General features: G+C 45.2%; 1 protein-coding gene across 6 annotated transcripts in view; it reads left to right on the top strand.

Annotated features, from left to right (window-relative positions):
• LPP (LIM domain containing preferred translocation partner in lipoma) overlaps positions 1-20678 on the top strand; it is a 344425-nt gene that overhangs the window by 88239 nt on the left and 235508 nt on the right. For 5 of the 6 annotated variants that reach the window (XM_065639703.1, XM_065639706.1, XM_065639704.1 and 2 more), the window contains one exon: positions 10877-10941. The exons of the other annotated variant lie outside the window; for it this stretch is intronic. The gene's annotated coding sequence lies outside the window, so the exon portion shown is untranslated. The remainder of the gene's footprint in view (positions 1-10876; positions 10942-20678) is intronic. 6 annotated transcript variants of the gene reach the window in all.

Here is a 20678-nt window from a genome sequence, read left to right as displayed (position 1 = left end):
TCACTGTGCCTGCTGCACAAGAGCTGGGGAAAGGAGAAATGATTTACCCTAAACTCCATGTGAAGATAGCAGCTGGACCAGGGGCAGGAAATCCTGATCCCTCAGTCCTGTGGATGATAAGAGATTCATTTGTAATCCCCAGGCAGGTTCAGGTATTTTAATCCTCTACATCGCCACTGTTTTCTGCAACCTTTTGAACCACAAGCTGGAGAGTACTGGCATACGTGATTTTGATCTCCATCCTTTTTACAGCCTGTCACTTCTAAATACAACATTGTGTGTGCCTGGTGTTCAGGTACTCAGCCCAGAAAATGCAATTTTGAATCGTGTGAATTAAAATGAAGCTAATTTCCACTTTTCAGGAGAGTGGTCCAGTTCCCACCAAAGGATCATGCCTGCCTAAACTCTCACATCGTTTCTGCTCAGTGATGTTCTTCCCTCTATCATGAACAATGGCATGGTGCTGAGCTGAGTACCCATGCACAGGTAACCGTGTTTCAGTGGCAGATAAAGTTGTTTCTTTCTCTATGAGGATCCTTCCACTTTGGGATCCTCTAGGATGGAAAGTATTGTTATTTTTTTTTTTGTCTGAGCCAGTGTTTTCACCGTGTTTTACTTGCATTGCTCTTGTTAGATGTGTCGTTTCTCATTATATCTTCAGATAAGGCTCATGTGAAATGGGCTTCTGTTTTGTTTTCTCACCAGAGGAGTGATTCATATTCAAATTGAAATGTTGTATTGCTCTAAGCCAACCCTTCTCCCTGTGTGTTAATGGGAGGGAAGGGAGATGCAGGCGTGGACTGAGTAGGATTATTTTTCTTCTACTGCACTTAGAAAATTTCCAAATGGCTTTTTAGAAAGGCACGGGGACTTAAGCGCCTGGTGTGGGAGAATCCTGGCCTTGCATGATTTAAGAACACGAGATGAGCTTGAATCTCACTGCTTGTCTGTTCAGGCTGTAGAACCATATGCTACCAACAATATTGTCCCGAAAAAAAGAGAATTTATGATCCCTTTTAAGTTGATTTTTTTTTTCCATTTTTTGGGGGTGGGTGGGGTCATCTTAATTGATGTGATCCTGTATTTTTCTCTTTATTCATAACACTAGTTTTTAAGAAAGTTGCTTGCACTTGTCTTGAGTCAGTGACTCTGTCGGCACTTTCTGCAGTACAGCTGAGACCATCAGCTCACGATCTCTGCTGCTACCTGGTACTTTCTCCAAAGGAGCTGGTTGCCACCTGCAGAAGAGGACTCGAGCTGCACAGTCTAGCACACATTTCTGATCTTGTTAGAAATGGATGCTGACTGGTCCAGTCCAAACTTGCTCAAGAAACTTTGTCACACGTACTCTAAAACAGAGAGAGCAGTTGCTGAGGTTCCAGCTGGGGTTTGTATGTATTTCACAGCTGTGTTGCTCAGTCACCTGCAGCTCAAAGTGAATGTCATTGTAGATCTTGTGGAGCCTGTCCCAAAGGTGATAGTGTATTTGATGGAAATCTATAACATTTGGGTGAATAACCTCACCTTAATTAAAGTGACCTTAACTAACCGAGCCGACTCAAGAGGAGACTTGCCATGTTTTAATCTTCTAGCTCAGCTCAGGCTGCTTGCTTCCCTGGTTCTTCCAAGCTGGACTTGGCTGTGTGGAATGATTCTTCACCACTTGCCCTTTGCATTCCCACAGACTTTGTGAAACTGGTTGAATATTCCTAAGGTGCCCTGAGGTTTTTAGGTAAATGTGGTACATTAAGAGACATTGACAGTTTAGTAGCACCTGAGAAGCCACAGAGCCTTGGAAGATCTGTTGACTTCAATGGAATATCCATGGCCATGTCCTTTGCATTGCTTTGACAGTTCAATTACACCAACAGGTTAAGGGCATTGTGAGGATCAAAAATGTTTTGCATTTTTTTGCTGCAAAATTATGCGAACGTGTTTCCAAGGAGGAGGAAAGAAAAGAGACACAGAGAGGTCTTTCTAGCTGATTGTAGGCTTGTTCACCACTGGAGAGCTGGTGAGACAAATGTGAGACCTTGGTTACACGTCACCTAAATACTTTCTGACTTCAGAGCGTTTGAGCTGGAATCACAATTAGCATGGGCTTGGCAGAAACTGGCACTGCTGCTGTTTGCACAGAAACTGCTTGCATAGTCCAGTTGTGCCATGGGGAAAGCTGGTGCTGGCAAGGAGCACCAGTGTCTTGAGGTGGTGTCTGTGCAGCGACTGTTCCAACTCCAACAGTGAGCGCATACCCGTCTGTCTCCTGTACTTGGTCTCTCTCACCCAAACATTATGGTCTTTAACCATTTATTTATCATTGTAGCCGCATATTTCTAAGGCAGCTGTTGGTGTCTGGGAGCTTTTAGTGGCAATGCTTGTGAGAACCTAGGCCTGTGCATGATCCAGGGAGATGATGTTGTTGCTCTGTGCTTCGTAGTCCTCTTGGATGAGGCAGTTTCCACTACTGTGGTCAGGCTGATGCACAGTGCAACCTGTTGTAAACTCAATCTGGGATCCCTTGCCCAATTGACATGATAACTTAACAAAGTCTTAGATAGAATTTAATTAAATGAGGACCAGAAGGCACCTGCTGGTCCCCATAACATGCGTTGCTGCTCGGAGGTTGGGCAAGGTGTCTCCTGTCTGCTTGAGCCTGGGAGCTTGTGAGTGGGTGGCGTGGGAACTGGGGACAACTGAGGATTTGTACAGGGATGCAGAGTTGCTCCCTGGGGCAGAAAAATAAATGTATGATTCTTGGCCCTAGAACGAAGAAAGCAAGATGTTGTGGACTTGTTGTAACCCGTGCAGTCTGCAAGTGTTTTCTTCTTGTCATGCGCTGCTGTCACATAAGTAATTTTATTGCCAAAGGGCAGGGAATGAACTAATGAAGTGGGAGAGAGGGCTACTTATTGCAGCACTATGTGTTGTGAAAATCAGTGTACCAAATGTACAGTTCTTCAATTTCTGCTCTTGCAGTATTTATCTGTATGACTGGGGGAGGCAAGAAGGGGTGGTGGTGCAGCAGGTACATCTGTCTCATCCAGGAGAAAGCGTGTGTTCAGATGAGAAGGCATTGTGCATACAATGCCTGAAATTAGCCCTTAAAATAGCACACTCGACATCTTAGTTATGTATTGAATACACCTTGATAAGAAACAGTCTGATTGAAGTATTGAGCTTATTGTAGTGGATCTGCTGTGACTCATCAGGAAATTGGAAGTCTTGAGACAAAACTCACCCCCCTTCAGCCTTTTTGGAAGAGACGGGAATTAGTCTTAGACGGGAAGTAATTAATTGTTCTGTGGTTGTCAGAAATAGGTACCAAACAACAAGCTCAGACTGAAATATTTATATCCTAAGCCCTGTCTTGTGAGCCCAGCTATCAAGAGTCTCCATCAGAGACAGTGAAAAATAAAGTTCTCTGGGATGAGCAGCACTTCCACCTACATGTGTTTAAGTGAGACAGGATGGAGGTGAGCTGGTAGGCTGCATGCTGTAATAAGCCATTTACTGGGATAATGGCTGCAGGCTACAAATGCCGTTTCTACTTAGTCTGTCTATTCAATGCAAACATTAAAAAAAGCAAAAAACCTTCTACCTCAGTAAAGTCTATAATACTTCTAATCCGAGTGTATTTCATGAATATTAACTCAGCCAATGTCACAGCACCCTAAGGGAGGCAGATGACATGTGTGTGCAACCACCTCCATCTCTCTGAGAAACTGAGGCAGTGGGAAGGACTTCAGTTGCGGCTTCTGGTTTTCAGACTGGGGCAAAATCTTGGGCAACAACCTGGTGTGCCAGGGAGCCCGATGGAGCCGTCCTTCAGTCCTTGGTGGGAGCGTGGGAATTCTGGCTTTCAGGGACTAATGCCATAAATTCAGGGTTTCCTGGTGAGAGACTTGCTGCCTGCTCTTGCAGATAGCGCTGCCCTGCATGCTGGAGTCACAGGGGGTGCATTGACGTAGCTAGCAGAGGTGGATTGTGAAGGGACGAATATATGCAGGAATATCTCTCTAATTTTCTGACTATCTATAGCCATTATGTATCTGACTGTGGGATATTGCTGAAAATCCAGATGTTGAGGAAAGAAGCAAGAGAATCAAGATGATCAAATACCTGGTTGTTTTTTTTATACCAAAAAAAAAAACCCAACGCCCAAGGAAAAGGAGCTTGATGGTTTTGTGTTTGTCTGCAGTGAAGTCATGGCAACAGAAACAGAACACTCATTTAGCAAAATTAACTGTTTCTCTATCTTTAAAAAAAAAAAAAAAGAGATGCAAGGGAACATCCTTTTATCTCAACCAAATGAGTCCATTTGTGCCAAAGCAAAGGAGTCATCCTGGGGAATTTACTCCAGAGAGCACGTACTTTATTAGAACAGAATGTAATAGTTGTCCCAAAGCCATAACCGTAAGAGCCTGATGCCCTAGGCGAGCACTTTCAGTAACAGGAAAACCAAAGTTAGGCTCCTGCACCCGTATGATGTTGAAATACACATTTTGGAACATGATTTCAAACTCTCAGTTGTTAAGGATTTCACCTCAGTTAAGCTCTGGATACAGCTTTCAGAAGGGCTGTAATCTCTTTGAAGTTCTTTATGGGTAACGCTTAGTTTCAGAATTATTTAGGCACCTAGGGATGAAATACTGATTCTGCTTTACTTTGGGTGTCCTTAAATACTTGTAAAAAACCAGTTGCCTGTAAATCCCTTTGGCTGTAATTGAGATATAGGCTTCTTCATGCCTAACTCCTTTTTATCTCCTAATCGTAGTAGAATTTGAAATAATTCTCACCCAAACCCCGGAAATAGCACTTCTGTGCTACTTCTGTTTTGATGTTTGCTGGCCATCTCCGTGCACAGACCGCTCTGCAAAGCAGTATGCGAGGGTGAACCGCACGGTGACTGTATTGGTAGGCACGAAAGCTCATTTTACATCACCGAGAATCTCATCTTTGGAATTCAGAAATTGTTCATCTTGGTGAACAGCGGAGGCAGGCTGCAGGGGAAATATCACAAATTCAAACGTGTTGCTTGAGGCACCTGGAAAGTGGTGTTTCTCTTAAGCAGTGTTTTCCAACCAGATCGAATTTTACTTTGTGGCTCTCCTGGAGATAGTTTTAGGCGATGCCTTTTGATTTCCATGAACGCGTCTCACAGCAGAGAAACAGAGCTTTTATCTGCACAAAGGAGTGAAACAGTTTGGGGGAGATTTTTAAGGGTGATTCAACTTTGATGTGGTTTCTGTCAAAAATGTTGAGGAAGCTTCAGAATAATTGGAAAGCTGACCATTCATTGACATCAATGCTCTTCAAGTGAACATGAGTTGTTTTCCATTGCTTCTCGTGCCTGGATGAAACTTGTGCCTTTCTGCTGCAACTTAAACTTTGGTTTAATGAAAGAAAAGTGAGAACTGAGCACAGGTGGAGGTGTTTGATCAGTGAAAGAAAGCCACAATCGTTTTACAGACAGGTAGATATCTTGGATGTTGTGGAGGTCTTCCATGTAAAAAAACAAATGTTTGAGGGTGGTTTTTTTTTTTTTTTGGAAAGCATCTCTTTCAGGAGGGACCTCATATGAATTGTGGGGTTCTTCATGCTGCTGAATTGTTCTTGTCAAGCAGGGTGCAGAGGCTGTCTGGGGGTGCATAGTGTTTCCCAGCTCAGCCTCAGGCTGGTGTATTTGGAGCAGTGGCTAGCTGGTTTTTTTGCACTTGTTGCTCTTCTCCAAGGCTGGATTTAGCCCTTGCTTTATCTGTTAACAATACAGGAGCAGAAGGGCCGGGCTCTCGCTGGAGCGATGCCCGTGGGCTCGGGTACAGCTGCCTGGAGGGTGGAGAGCAAGTAGGTGATGCTGGGAGTGCAAATCCAAGGTGTTTGCACCTGAGATGATGTCTAGAGGATTTTAAGGAGTAACAACTCACATCTTGGGCTTTTTTTGGGAGGGGAGATGAGATCCCCAAACAGGAACACTAGCAAATTAGGGAGCCCCGGCCCCACAGGTTGTCCCAGCACACGTAGGGCGAATAAGTGCGGTGGAAAAGTCTGAGCGACCGCTGCCAGACGACTGGGAAGATGCAGCCCACGGCGTCTGTTGTGTCTGAGATCTCTGTAAAGTCTCTCGCATCCTTCCTCAAGTTTTAGTTTTCCAGTGGAGGCTGTTGCACTAATGAGAATGTCTCCCATCTGCTCCTCACATGGCTTGGCACATTTAGCTAGAATATATATATTTTTATTATGGGGTTAGCCAGTGGTAACCATGACAATTAGACTTACCATGCAGCATTTTTTTCCCTCCTTGAGTCAGTTTGAAATGCTGACAATTAAATAGATACAGTACACTTTAGAGATCCATCAGTCTCTTTGTTGTCTTGACAACCAGAGTATATTTAGAAATGTAACAAGTACATGGAGTTCAATTGCACTTTTGCTAAAACATAGTTTTGTAGCTTGAGAATTTAATCTGTTGTTTGTAGATCCAGGTGCTTATTTGAGCTACGCCAGACTTTCTCTGTGGTCTCTCTGGGAAGATCCTATGTAGCGGTGGGTGGAAAGATGGTCCTTCTCAGACGGAGAGCCTGTTGGAGAAGCTGTGCATGGCAGGGGCCGGCAGCCCCGGTGTGCCTGGGTGCTGACTGTCCTGTACCCCACGGTGCTCATGGTTTGGCTGCTGATTTGCAGCACAGGAGGAACGTGTGTGATCGTTGTCCTGGATCTGCTATTCCTGCAGTTCCAGCTCAGCAGACGGTGCTGGGGAGCAGAAAGCAGCGCGTCGGGGCATCCTCCCCACTCTCGCCTTCCCAGAGAAGCTGCTCTCACAGTTCAGTAGCACTTTGGCATGGGAGGACTGTCCATGGTGTGCAATGATGGCACACCATGATGCTTTGCCTCCTGCACCTGAGCTACCCGAGCTTTGGTTTCAACTGGGAGCTGCTCTCTGCCACTGAAGGAACAGTGGAAACTATGTCTTCATATCCCTTGTCTTTTGTCTTTGATTTGCTGGAGGTGTGTTTGTTTGATTTTAACAAAATACTATTACTAAAAATGTCTTGTTTCTTTTGGCCCTTTCCTGTTTAACTGGCCAAGTCGAGCTCATCCTCTCCTCATTGAGCTGGAGTGGCAGCACGTGGGCTGGATGTCTGGAACTATGGATTTTTAAAGGTGCATGCACGGCTGGAAGAGCAGAGCGAAGTACGATGGAGTGCACCTCGAGGGGCTGTAAATATCTCTGTCTCTCACCACCCCTGTGCACACTGATGTCCTGGTGGGTGCGCGTTGTGTGACTGTGGTGTTCTCTGCCCTTTCTCTTTGAGCTGGCAGAGACGCACGGTCAGTGCAGGCACCTCTGTGGGTGTCACAGACGTACCTGTAAGCCTGCTGACGTGCCAGCACAGAGGAGCAGCTGGGACACGTGGCCGCCGTCCTGCCGCGATGGAGCAGCCCGGTGGCTGCGAGACGTGGGCTTGCACCACGGTGCCCTTGTTACACCCTTAGCGCAGGACCTGGCAGCATCTCCCCTTGCTTAACGCACTGGCTTGCAAATCTATTTCTGAAGCAAGAGGCACCCAAACACGAGGGTTTCAGAGTATTTCGCCGCCTTCAGAGAGAAATGAGTGAAATTAAAAGCAGACAAGGCAATGGCTCAAATTTTCCCCACCGTTCCTCTGTGTGGCTGGCCCAGGTTTGTGATGCTGGTCAGGGCTGCCCCTTCTGAAGGTTCGCAGGTTGAGGAGGTGCTAGAAAGGGCTTGTTTCCAGTAAGGTGTTGGTGGCCCTACCTAATCAGTACCTGAACCCTGGGGCAGGGCCTGGGATGCTTGCCAGTTTTCTGTGAAACATTGGGCAAGACTCTTCCACCTCTCCCTGTCTGAGGCTTGGCTTGTAGTTGATGCCTGGCAGCATAATTTGGGCAAGATAACTGGAAAAAAAACCCCAAACAAACAGACAAACCAAGACTCTTCTTCATCCATAAAGCCATAGCAATGCAACAGTCTGAAAAGGACCTTGGATACAGTGGATTGGATGACCCTGTGCCCAAGGGAACCAGTTCTTTTGGTGAGATGGTTTAAAGAAGACAACATGAGTCCGTGGTATGGATGCAGTGATGGCCAGTAGTACCCACTCTCGGGCAGAGAGCTGTAAAACAGATCATAGCATTGTTCTCCTACCAGGGAGTGTGGTCAGTACAAGCTTGTCACTGAGAAGCTTTATTACTGGTGTGTGAGGAAGGTTTGAGGGAGAGGAGCCTGACCTGAGATCAGCTAATATGGCCAGTGATGACCAACAAACTGCATCTGTATTTCCTGGGCTGCACTCAGTCTTATCTGCCCACTAAACCTGAAATATAATTTAGTAAGTTTCAAAAGGAGGAGAGGATTTTTTTTTTTCTAGCATGATTTTTCTTCACTCATCTCTGTGTTTCTTTTTTATTCAGTATCTCTCAAATAATATGGGTGATGTTTTCAGTGTGTGAAAAAGCTCTGTTTCATTTTTCTATTTTCTTTGCTTCCTCCATTTTACCAATTTCCTAATGAAAAGCCAAAAACATAGTTATATCTCCACTCCAGCTTTGTTTGTAAACTGTTAACATGCCTTTTTCAAGTGTTTAATAGCTGTTGGGTTTTATTCTTAAAATACAACCACCAAACCCCAAAGATGCTAATGAGTCTTCAAGAGTGCTTTAAACAAGTTGTCGAAATCAATCTGACGAAGGTAATGGTCTTCTATTGGAAAATATTTAACTGGAGGCTGGATGAGCTGTAACGTTTATGGGTCTATAGATCCGTAACCAGACAAAATCAGAATAACTCCTTCGATTTTACTGGAGCTCTGTCTGTTTATTACAACTGAGGCTTAGGCAGCACTTTAGATGCAAATTGCAACCTCTCTGAGGTGGGGTTTTGGTTTAATTCCTGGAAGCAGTAATGTCAGCAAAGTGAAGAGCTGGCACCCACATACCCCAAAGTCTGGAACTTTGGGTTGGTCTCTTTTCCCCACTGTCAAGATCAGATTCCCCTGATTTGGGGTAGTAAGTGAAATGCAGCTTCTCTTAAGCATTTCCCAAAGGCAGGCAGAGAGACTGGAAGTGCAGCCTATGCAAGTTATATATATATATCTCTACATAATCTGCAGAGAATGCCAATAGTCGTGTTGTTCTCTCTGACTGCTCATGGTTGGGCTGTTGACGCGGAGCTTGTGCTTTGCAACTCCAAACCATCTGAGGCTTTACTGCTGAATTACCAGGCTGTAATGCAGAGAGGACTGGGATCTCCTTTCCCCTGACGTGTTTGTGTCCATGCAGCTCTCAGGAGATGTGGACCACCGCTCATCACCCCACTGTGTGTGGCATATGTGATTCACCATGCATTCATTTCTGGTCACATAAGGGGCATTAGTTTAAAGCAGGCTTGAGGCATAGGTTAGTGTCAGCTATTTGAAGTGTTCAGTCTGAAAGCAACATCAAACAAGGAGCAGAAAATGTATCATGCTCAGAAAAATCTCTGGGATTTGTTTCCCCCTTTAAAAAATAATAATAATAAATTCCAAACTATTCACAGATGCTCTCTCATATGTGGTCAGGACACCTGTCTGCCTCTTTGCTGTTACTTGATATGGGCTTACAGTGCTTGCAAAAATGTTAACATGAATTTTTTGTCATGGCAAATATGAAAGGAATATCCAGTGTCTGTGTGGGCAAGACCTCAGCAAATTTCTCTGTGCGTTTTACACTTCAGTGTGGATATGAGGCAAATGCTGTGGCTCTTCTCCCCTGTGCTCCCCTTCCTTCCCCATGGACCAGGAGGGTGAAGCTGCTCCCCTGCCAGACCCGGTTCTCCTGAGCAAAGACAGCAGCTGATGGGTTTCAGCCTGGTTTCCTTAAAAAAAAATAGTGTGTGTGACTGGCTAGATAAGTTTATCCTCCCTCTCTTTCATGTTTTTTACCCTTTGGCTAATCTCAGCCATGTTTAAGAGGTAATTAGGCTTTAGTTTAATAGTGATGAGGATGCAGTTATAATAGGAGGAGTGGGGGGTGACCTGGGGCAGGTGGGAGCATGGTGGGCTGGAAGAGCCAGGAGGGGCAGAGGTGGACTGGTCCTTTCACTAATCATCACTAGTATTTTTTTAAACCTGCTTATTTCTTCTGCAGGACTGAGATGAAAGGAAACGGAAAACACCAGGGTAGGCTCAGATGTCAATAAGCTGGATGTATGAAAGGCTGCTGGTTGAAAGCAGCCTGTGTAACTTAGAAAACCTGTGTTTTCTTTTTAGCTGGGTGTCTTTGGAATCATCTAGAAGGAAACTAGGGCTGGAGCTGGAGGTAGGGTTTGGGTTGTCCCATCCTGCTGCTTGTTTTTTCCACAACTGGTGTGTGTTTAATGCATCCCATCTCAGCTTCGGTTCTTCTTAGTGCTCTCATGGCAAAGCTAACGCCGTGGGAGTGACTCACCAGTGGCCTGCGTGGTGGAGAAGGCTCGGGAAGAAGAGGCATTTTAAGCACAAGAGGCAGAAGGGTGTCTGGTCAGGCTTTGAAAGAGACCTTGTTACCTGGCGCCCTTACGTCAGTGCCTTTCACCAGCTCTGCAGTGATTTAAAACAAGTAGCTTCTCTCCCAAATAAACCTTAGTTACTCTGACGCTTGCTCGGATCTGTCCTGCCAATGCGTGAAAAACCCTTATATGGGACAAAACAGGCAGACTGACACACGAGTTGTATCAGAAGGGGAAAAAAGCTGTGGTCTGCCCTGTACAGGAGAGCAGCTGGCATTATGGGCCCTTTTGGGACTGTTTTTTTGGCAAGGTATCACAGCCAGCTTGATTTACTTTCTGCTTTTGTAATGAGCAAAAGATTTATCCCGACCTTTCTGTTTACACCCACAGAGGTCCCTTGGAAGAACTTGTCGGTACATCTGCCTGGGTGCCTGACGGGGCTGCCTCGCTTCCAGGTGAGGAGTGGATCAGGTCCTGGGGCTCCTGCCAACTGCTGAGTTTGGAGAGAGTACAAAGACCCCAGGAACATGTTTGGTCATTCAGCAAACAATTGGCATTTCTCTGAAGCCCAGTGTGCTGGAGGCCAGACTAACCCAGGAGGCTCAAAGTGGTTTTACTGTTTCTTGGTTCAAGTCTGGAAGCAGCAAATGTGCAGAGCCTCCTGGGAATGGGAGTGTTGCATGGGAATGATTGCATGGTCCTGTGTGGAGCTGCACTGGTCCTGTGGGCTGTATTATTTCAACTTCTTTTTGAAGGAGACTTCCTTGCTTGTGGACCTGAATTTTCTCCCTGTCCCTGGCGTGGCTCTCTGCAGCCTGAGTACATTCCTAGCTGATGATGAGGAGCTAACAGTATTACGAGCTTTAATCTAACCATGCTTCAGTGGACAAAACCAGAAAAGCGTATGAGCCTATTAAGAATAACCTGCATAGAAACGTATGTGAGGGGCAAGTTCACAGAATGGTTTGGGTTGGAAGAGACCTTTAAAGTTCATCCAATCCAACCCCTCTGCCATGAGTAGGGACAGCTTCAACCAGATCAGGTTGCTCAGAGCCCCATCCAACCTGATCTTGAACACTTCCAGGGATGGGGCATCCACAACCTCTCTGGGCAACCTGTTGCCCACCCTCATTGTAAAAAATGTCTTCCTTATATCCAATGTCAATTCATTCTTCAGAATTACCTGTTTCATTAAAGTCACTGCAGATTCTTTGCTGCGACTTAAGGATCAGCCTGATAAACCACCCCAAACTCCTGTAGGAGTTCCTTGCCAAGTTATTGTAGGACGTGAATTGTGCTTTGTGCCCATCCCATGAAATGATGATTAATTGCAGCTAGGTCAGACCTTCAGGTAAGATTGCAAAAAAGCAGCAGTGTCAGGGCAGTAGGTCTGACCTCAAGCCTCTCTCAGTTGGGCCATCCCAGGAGGCACAGGAGGTACTACAGGTGCTACAAGGTCATGGCAACTGTGAGAAGCAAGCAGCGAGTAGCCCTGTTGAGAAGCAGATAATGAATGAACAAGGATAGCTGGTAGCTGTGTTTATAGCTGCTCAGTGCCATGAAGTTCTCAAGGAGGAGATGCACCTTAGGAGGCTGTGGTGGTGGCTCTGGACAGTCTTTGTTGGGTGATGTTTCCCTGAGCCTGGTGGCAGCACAAGAAAGCCACATATGTGAGCCAGCATTGGTCCAGAGCAACCCATTACCACGTGGGGAGAGTGTGCACTGGGTTTTGTTCTTCCATTACCCTGATGGTTTTGACTAGTGGAGTTACTTCATTTGTCTTGATGTTACCTGACTTGAGAACTGTAAGACACCCGTATGGTACGCTGAAATCGGGAGTGATTCTTTACCCTGTTGTGTCACTGAATATAACTGCACTTTCCCTCTGCCCTTTCAATATGTGATGCACATCCCTCCTTTCTTCCTTTACCCCCTTTTTTGGTTTATTTTTAAATTATGGCTAGCTGGAGATGAGATTTCAGCATCCTGTTTACTGCAAACAGTTGGGGGCATTAATAAATGTTGAAAGACAAAGACAGACAAGGGATTAATAAGTAGAGGGCAGGAGATTAATAGCAGGAGAATAGAATTTGGTTCAAGGCCTGGTCTTCCCAGTTGCTGGGTTATGGAAGATTAATGGCAGCTCTTCTGTTAGTCTCGCTCTTTCTGTGGCAGCTTTCCTGGCAAAGTCTAATAAACTGTCCCAGTGGGTTGCTGTAAATTACGAAATCTAGGAAGAAGCCCATCCTTATAGGCATTGAACTAAATGAGACAGCACTAGTTTTGCTTTCTGTTCAAAACTTAAGCAACAGCATCAATGTGTTTGTGAATGGTGAAGTCAGATGTTCAGGTGCTTAAAACTCTCAGGACAAAAACGTACCATAAAATATATCTTGCCAAGCAAGCGCTCTCCGACAAATTGTTTTTTACTCTGTGCAAGAGATTGATTTCTCTTCTCTTGACTGTTTTTTCAGCTTTATTTCTGTGGAAGATTGGGCTCTTGACCTGTTGCATCTGGCCTCTCATTAGCCTTTGTATGAGATTAGATCATTGTAAGGAAGTGCTAAGTTTGCAAAGAGCATTTCTGGTTAAATTTGCTAGAGAGCTGTAGAACATGAGACTGCATCACAGAAGGTTTTTTATTCTGGTACAAGGGTTGAATGCTGCTTTGGGTGTCCTATGTAGAAAGTCAGCCTTGAACTTCTATGCTAAGGCCAAAACTGCCAAGTCAAGCACCGCAGTAGTCCTTTGGCATCTGTCCTTGTGTATTTTCATAGTCTTCACAAAGACGATACCAAGCTTTCCATACATAGGCTTATAGCAATATACAGGTATGTGCATGGCCATTTGGGGAAGGAAACAGCCGTGTTCCCATAGTGTGATGCAGACAGGGCTAACAGCAGAACTTCATGTAGCAATAGCTGAATTTCTTCTCCAGGGAAGAAAGGCCGTGCGCTGCCTCAGTACCTCTGTAACAAAGCTCTTACCCTCTTGTCCACTCTTGCATACTGTGACCTTGGCTTTTCAGAAGTTAATTGATTTATCCATATTATGATTCTCTCTTTAATTTTATTTGTGTAAAGAAGAACACATGCTAATCTTTCTCCAGAGAGATCTTTCACACTGCTCCTCTTTGAACGTTGGCCCCGGGTCTGCTGCATTTCTTAATGAGTCTCTAACGAAATGACTACGGTTCCCACATGCTCCAGCCTTGACACACACATACTTGTACACCCACATACTTGTACACCCACGTGCCTGCTCCCAGTTGAACCCAGCAGCCTGCTCGCTGCTTTGGGATTTGCATTAGCGAGGCAGCACCTCCCTGGAAAGCCCTGCACGTGGCAGGGGGGATTTATACCTGCAGGTATAGGTAGATTTGACATTGGATGAGCTGTCCTGTGAATCGGAAAGGCTGTAACCTCTTTATCACGCTGTCCCTTCCCTGGCTCATTTAGTGCACTTCTCTGGGAGCCTGGGTTTCTGTGGGCTGTGTTACCCCTGGGGAGGACCTGAGCTTGTGCCGAACGTAGAGCCCAACACCCAGCACTGAATTACTGCCTGGTATGCCACCGGCTGCCAGATCTTGGATAGCTTGTTTTTAATGAAGATTCCTCCTGTAATTCCTAGAATATCTTGCAGTGCAAAAAAATGAGCTGTGTGTGTATTTTGCTGTGGGCTGAATTTTTTTTTCCTGCTCTTCACAGTTCCCTCCATGAACAGAGAGGAAAGGGAGGGGGAAGCAGCTGACTGCTTTTTTTGTTGTTGTTTTTCTGCTTGACTTCTGTGAAATATGTGGCGATCAGTCGCTCACAACTAACAAAATGTTTTTGTTTCTCTTTGCAAAAGCATATGGGAACTGCACGAAAAGCATATGGGCATTTTTAGGAAAACATATTGGTGAATGGACAAATTGTAGTGGTGCCAATATGTTTTGGATGTCTGGCTAGACCACTACTACTACCACACTTGCTGGCATGCAAACCCATCCGCAAGATTCCCAGCATGCGAGTGCTGTGTAGCAGCTCCTGGGGAAGCGCAGGCTGTGCTGGGTCACAGCCCTGTTCAAACAGCTTTGTGATCCATCGTCAGTGCGTGTGACTGCCTCGCCATATCCTGGACCAGGCTTTGGGCTCATGTTTGTGACGGTATATCCATTCTCTCAGTAGGCTGAGTCCAGAGCTCCACTTGCAGCTGGCTGCAAGTAATGGTAGCTATTTTTCTTTCTAAAGCCCTTGACTGCAGTCCTAATAACACCTGAGCATCTTGCAGACAGGCTAGGCAGCCTCTGTTTTGCCTCAGCTGCTCTGTCAGGTCTTTCTGTTGTAGTGGGAACTGTTATTTTTAATTTCTCTATCCTGTGGGCTGCTTTTAAGGAAATGCAGAATGTTTGCATTGTTGCTTGTGGACCCAGTCCTGTTTGCCTTGATGCTGGTGATCCAGGGAAGGGACCCACCACCTGGGAAGGGACTTGGTTGGGAGTGGCCATGGGATTAAGTGGTCTTGGTCAGTGGGCTGGTTCTGGCGGCTTGCAGCATCCCTACAGTTTGAGTTGCCCTGCCGTGGATCCTTGTGCAAAGAGAAGTCCTCGGTAGCTCCATCTGGGCAGCCCTGGCAGCGAGAGAGCGCTGCCTGCGACGGGCACGGCCATCCTGGGTTGCACGGGTGGTAGCAGCTCTCTGCCCACAAGGTCCTGGGGGACTGGCCGAGGTCTCCGTGCACAGGGAGAGACACCTCCTGTCCACAAGAGCTCATGGTCTAAATAGGCAAAGCCACCCTGCTGAGAGGATGTAATGGTCTCTGAGTGTCGGGGAGATGGGCCAGAACTGACCTCAGGAGGTAGTTTCATGAGCAGGTTCAACCAGTCTGAGTCTGTCCTGTTGCTAGAAGAGGTGGTCCTGCTGTCTGTATGTCCCTGACCCTCATTTGTGTCCATACAATCACCTTTATCCTGTACTGGCGCGAATGGTGAGACAGGAGGGGGCAAAACATGTGGCTAGAGACTTGAGGGAACAAGGAAGATAGATGCTTGGACTGTCATTTGTTGTTTATTTTGGTGATGAACCTGCACTCTTAGATATTCTGAGTGGTAATTCAGCACCTTTTAGTGTTCTTCCTCTTATGCCAACTTCAGGATGACTTGCTACTGAGTAATTTTACATTATTTAATGCAGCCACTTTCCTTATAGCTCTTTTGTTCTGCAAGACAATTCCCTGTTTTATTATGCAAACAGTACATTAAGATCCTTGTGGGCCAAAGTTCCCAGCAGCGCTCAAGATGATGGCAAAGAAGAAGGTTATTTCAGAAATAATGATTCTTTTATCTAGAAGCTTTCTTGGAGTTCTCCTCTAACTGCTTTTGATATTCTACATGCTTTAAAAAAAAAATCCAGTACTTCCTAAATGTTATAGAGCTCAAAAAATACACTGTATGCCTTGTCACAATATTTAATACAGAGCGCTATTTACAGTAATGAATCAAAATGTCAATTTCTAAAATATGAACTGTCAGTGTGTTCCTACTTTGCAGAAAACTTTGATATGACAGTTTGTTAATCATATGACTATTACATCAAATGTGTTTCAGAGTACTTTTGCTCAACAAAGTCTTTTTTTTTTAAATTTTTTTTTATTCCTCCCTCTCTTCACTGTTAATTCTGGTAGTGTTTTTTGACTGAATGCACTTAGATTAGAGGTCAGAAGAATGCAGATGTGAATGCTTTTGTGTGTGGACAGACAGGATGTGTCCGTGCCTGTGCTCGTGATGATGGTGATCACCAAGTCTTAGGCACAGCCTGGTTTGGATCACCCTGACCTTGTGTCCCCAGTGTTTGCCCCCAGCTGGCTGTTTGCAGGGGCTCAGGCAGCAGTGCTGGTGGAAACGAGCCCTGACCGACCAGCGCTGATGCCTCCAGGGATAACTCTGCATTTGGGGCAGCCGGGGTAAAACTGTATTTTGAGTAATAAAAAGCTGGCTTATATAGTCATATTTCTAATCCTTACGGCTTTCGCTTGAAGGGACAAGTAAAATAAAGATCTCAAGGCTGCCTGTGCATCCTTATGTGAGCTGAAGGGGTTGTTGTGCAGGGCAGGGTTGGTGTTGCTCCTGGAGGAGGAGGAGGCAGGAGGCTGGGGATGCCTGAGTCTTCTCCTCAATGGCTTTGGTTTCTCTGGACCCAAGTTAAGGAGTGTGTGTTGTGCCCTGAACTCCCCTCTGTAAATTTAGACCGGGGTGCTTCCCATTTTTGTGTTCTTTCATTTGCTTATCTGCAAAATGGAATGAATTAATTGATACTAGTCAGTGCACAAGTCTCCTTAAATCAAATTACTGCTAACAACTGTGCTTCTTGATGATGATGAAGACGACTTTATGTAGATCACTGCTTTCAAAAACAGCCTCTGGAAGGAAAGGCATTTGGGATGCTAATATGAAGCCTGGAGGCCAGAGAAGAGTCTCAGGTGTAGCAGAGCTATGTACTCCTGCCCGTAACGTCTTTGTGCCATATTGCCTGGGGCTTCAGATGAATTGCCATTGCTTATTAAAACTTGCAGAGTTATTCTTGTGTAGGTCTTAGAAGTGCAATATTTCTGATCTGGAGTTTGCCCAGCACAGCTACGGGAATAGGAGGAGTCTAAAAAGGCAAAAGCTGTGTGTCAGCAGTCCAGAAAAAAGGAGCGTGGGCAATGCAAGACAGCAAATCTTAGAATCATAAAATCTTAGAAAGGTTTGGCTTAGAAGGGAAGCTTAAAGACCATTTAGTCCAATTCCCCTGCAATGAGCAGGGGCATTTTTCACTAGATCAGGCTGCTCAAAGCCCTGTCCTTCCTGACCTTGAATATTTCCAGAGATGGGGCATCTACCACCTCTTTGGGCAATTTGTTCAAGTGTCTCACCACCTTCATAATAAAAAATGTCTTATTTAGGTCAAATCAGATAGTCTTCTCAATCGTGGGTGTTTCTTGGGGTCTGATTAACTTGGCCTTTCAGCGGGGCATATCTGCTAACTAATAACCTCAACTCTTTCACTAATGGTATTGAAGAGAAGACAAGAACTTGTTTTCAGGGATGCTGAAGTAGCACATTAGCCAGCTCTCATTGTGTGGAAAGCACAAGTAAGGGTGCTGGATGTGTCTGAAGTTGGGTACACTGAGGCGTGCTGGGTCTCACCAGTGGGAAGAGGTTTGGGAGGGCGAAGGTGTTGCTGTAGCGTCTCTCACAATAATATCCTGCTGATAGAGGAGGCGAGGAAAAAATAGAGAGGAAAGTGGGTGGTGGGTGCAGCAGTGATGGTGCGAGGGGCTCTGCGGTGATGGTGCCTGACATGGACAACCATGAAGCCTGAGAGAAGCCGTCTGGTGAAGCCAGTCCCAAAAAGCCTCTTACACAAACATGCCTGCAAGCGACACTGGCAGGGACAATGTGAAGGTGTCGCTTTTCAAACCACGTCTTTGCCACTGCCATCGAGTGCTGCTGTTTGCTGAATTCCTTCATCTCATGGAGGAAAACTGATTATTATTCAATTTTCATTTTAGACAAACTGTGTTGTTAGTGCGATGATTTTTCTTTTATTGCCATTACTGCAATGGAGGGAAAAGGAGCTCTAACAGATGTATGATTAGCAGGGCATGAAATTAAAAATGTTTGTGTACAAGGAAAAGGTTGTTTACTACCAAATTCCTCATTGGAAAATTAAGCGATACTAAGATTGGCCGTGTGATTCTGCAGCAGACATGCAGCCCCCTTGCCTCCCTCTCCCCCAGCAGTGTTGGCTGAAAAGCAACAATATTTTAAATATTACTGTTATTAAAAAAAAGTAATAGTGCAACTGAAAGGTCAGTACCTGCCTTTGGAGGCAGATTATCTAAAAAGCTTGTTCTCCTGCTTGGCGCTGATGGTGTCAATTCAAGAAAATACTTTGACGCTTAAGCCCCGTTGATTAGGGCAAATTGAACCTTTTCCATCAAAACTCTTTTGGGTCGAAAATAACGTTCTCATTGAATAGTTCTGAGTGGGGGAGTGTACATAGGTGAAAAGTATTTGTTGTCAAAATATTGAAAAACACATATTTGGAGTTGCTGCTGCGGCATGCGCGGAGGGGCGCGGGTTGGTGTGCGGTGCCCAGACCTCTCCCCTCTGTGTGGGTCAGTCCTGTAGCCAAACCACATCTCCTGAGTCTGTGCAGCCTGGGAAGCCCCGATGCACCAGGACAGTGGCACGTTCTGGGGTCTGTAGTCTATATGGACACTTCAGAACCTGAAAGCCAGCCTTCCACAGCTGCAAATGCTGTCAGCGCTGAGGTGGTAGTTTTGCATGGGGATGCTTTCAGGCTCTGGTAGAAAGCCATCAGCATTTAGATTTTTCTCTTAAAAGTGGTACAGGTTTTTCCCCCCCCATAGAAATTTTTTTTTCTTTTTTTTTTTCCGTGGTAATGAAATTTTTAGTTTGAGAAAATGATCTCTTGTCTTACGAGTTCTACCTGTGATGCACAATTCTCAGATACAGCTCCTCTTTCCTGATTTCCTTTAAGAATCTGGTGATGAATTTTGACAAAGCTAGGTGCATCAGAAACACTTCGTTTATTTGTGTTAGGCTGTTGAGATAAGCCTGGCTCTGCTTAGGACTGAACATTTCCCAGGTACTTTGAGTTTCTCACCGTCTCGTTCCCTTTTTTTTGTCCTCTAAAAACTTTGTGGCCAAGTTCAAGGCTCACAAAAGTTGAAGTCTGGAGGGCTACTTGTGTGTAAAATTTTCACCTGGGTGAGTGTTTGCAGGACGCAGACCTGAGACGTTGTTGTGATCAATTCTGCCTCCTGAGCCTGGATGGCGTTGAGCAGAAAATAGGAAGAAGGCTAAAAGATTGTTCCTGCGCTCTGGGAACAATTGAGACAGATAATTGCTTCCAGGATTTCTTTTCCGGGGAGGGCAAGAAGCATGTGTAATTCTCTGCCACAGGAAATACTGCCTGTATCTGTTACCCCAAGACAGTGAGCAAAGTTTATATAGCAACCTGAATACCAAAGGTACTGCAGAGCAGGGACTGTCCCTTACTCGTGATTGTGTGCGTGGTGGTTTTTTTGTGTATGCGTTTGGTTGGTTGTTTTTTTTTTTAATGTAGTGGCTCCTACTATATATGTCATAGGATGTCACGGTGATGCAACTAACATGACAGATAATTCAGCGTTGGCTTAGATACTCGATGTGTTCCTGGTACACAGTTGGGCTGATCTCCAAACTTCGGTGCCCTAAACAAGGAAATGAGTTTGTATGCTGAGGTTGTAAATGGAGTTTTGCTTAGTGTGGTGCACAGGTTATAAGCCTGAAGTTGTGGGGAAGCAATTCCAGTGAGATGATGGGTGTCTAGTAACTTCAGTCCTGTTCTTGGCTTATTTTTTTATCATTGCTCCATAAATGTAAGCAAATCATTATTTCTGCCCCTTTATTTGTTCATCTGTAGGATGGTGCAGCACGTGGGCTACTTGCAGGGGTTTGTGTTAAGTTTCGAATGAGGCCTTTCAGCCGGTTGTTTTATTGCAACTTTTAGAGGAAATCATTTAAATTTTTTACTTGAGTGAGAATAGTTGTACCCAAATCACTGCATGAGCATTATACCTGCTGGGTACCAAAATTTGATTCCTAAATTTCCATTAGCAGGTCATACTGGGCGAAAGGATCTTGAGCTGCTAGAAGAGAAAAGAATAAAACAGAATGAAGTTGGTGTTTGGTTATGGGCTCTGGATGTCATTGTTCCTGGCTGTTCATCTGGCTAATGTTTGCTTTTGTGTCGTATTTGTCTGTGTCTGTGCTTCTCTGCACATGGGGAAAAGGAGGACAAATATCACTGGGGTGGATTAGCATTAAAAAATAGTTAACTGATCAAAGCCATAAAGCTTGTCCAAGTGAATTCTTCAGAGAAATAGCTTTGAATTTCCCAAGCAGCCGCAGGCCATAGAAACGAAGTGCTATCATTCAGAGATGCAAAAAATCCCCTTCTGTTGGAGTGTTGGACCTATTTGTTCCTTTTTAGGAGGGCATTCAAAATGTTTTCTTCATTTTCTTCTGAACAGCTCACTGCTATCCATCATGAGCCTTTGCCAGCTGAGATAGCTCCACTGCCCCCTCAGTTTTAACCCTTGATTAAAATCTGTATATCTGTACTTTGCATTTTGGATGCCTTTCAGCTCTGTGCACTTT

Source organism: Caloenas nicobarica, chromosome 8 (assembly GCF_036013445.1).
Source record: "Caloenas nicobarica isolate bCalNic1 chromosome 8, bCalNic1.hap1, whole genome shotgun sequence".
NCBI classification, from domain to species: Eukaryota; Metazoa; Chordata; class Aves; order Columbiformes; family Columbidae; genus Caloenas; species Caloenas nicobarica.
This window is presented reverse-complemented; position numbering and strand designations above follow the sequence as displayed.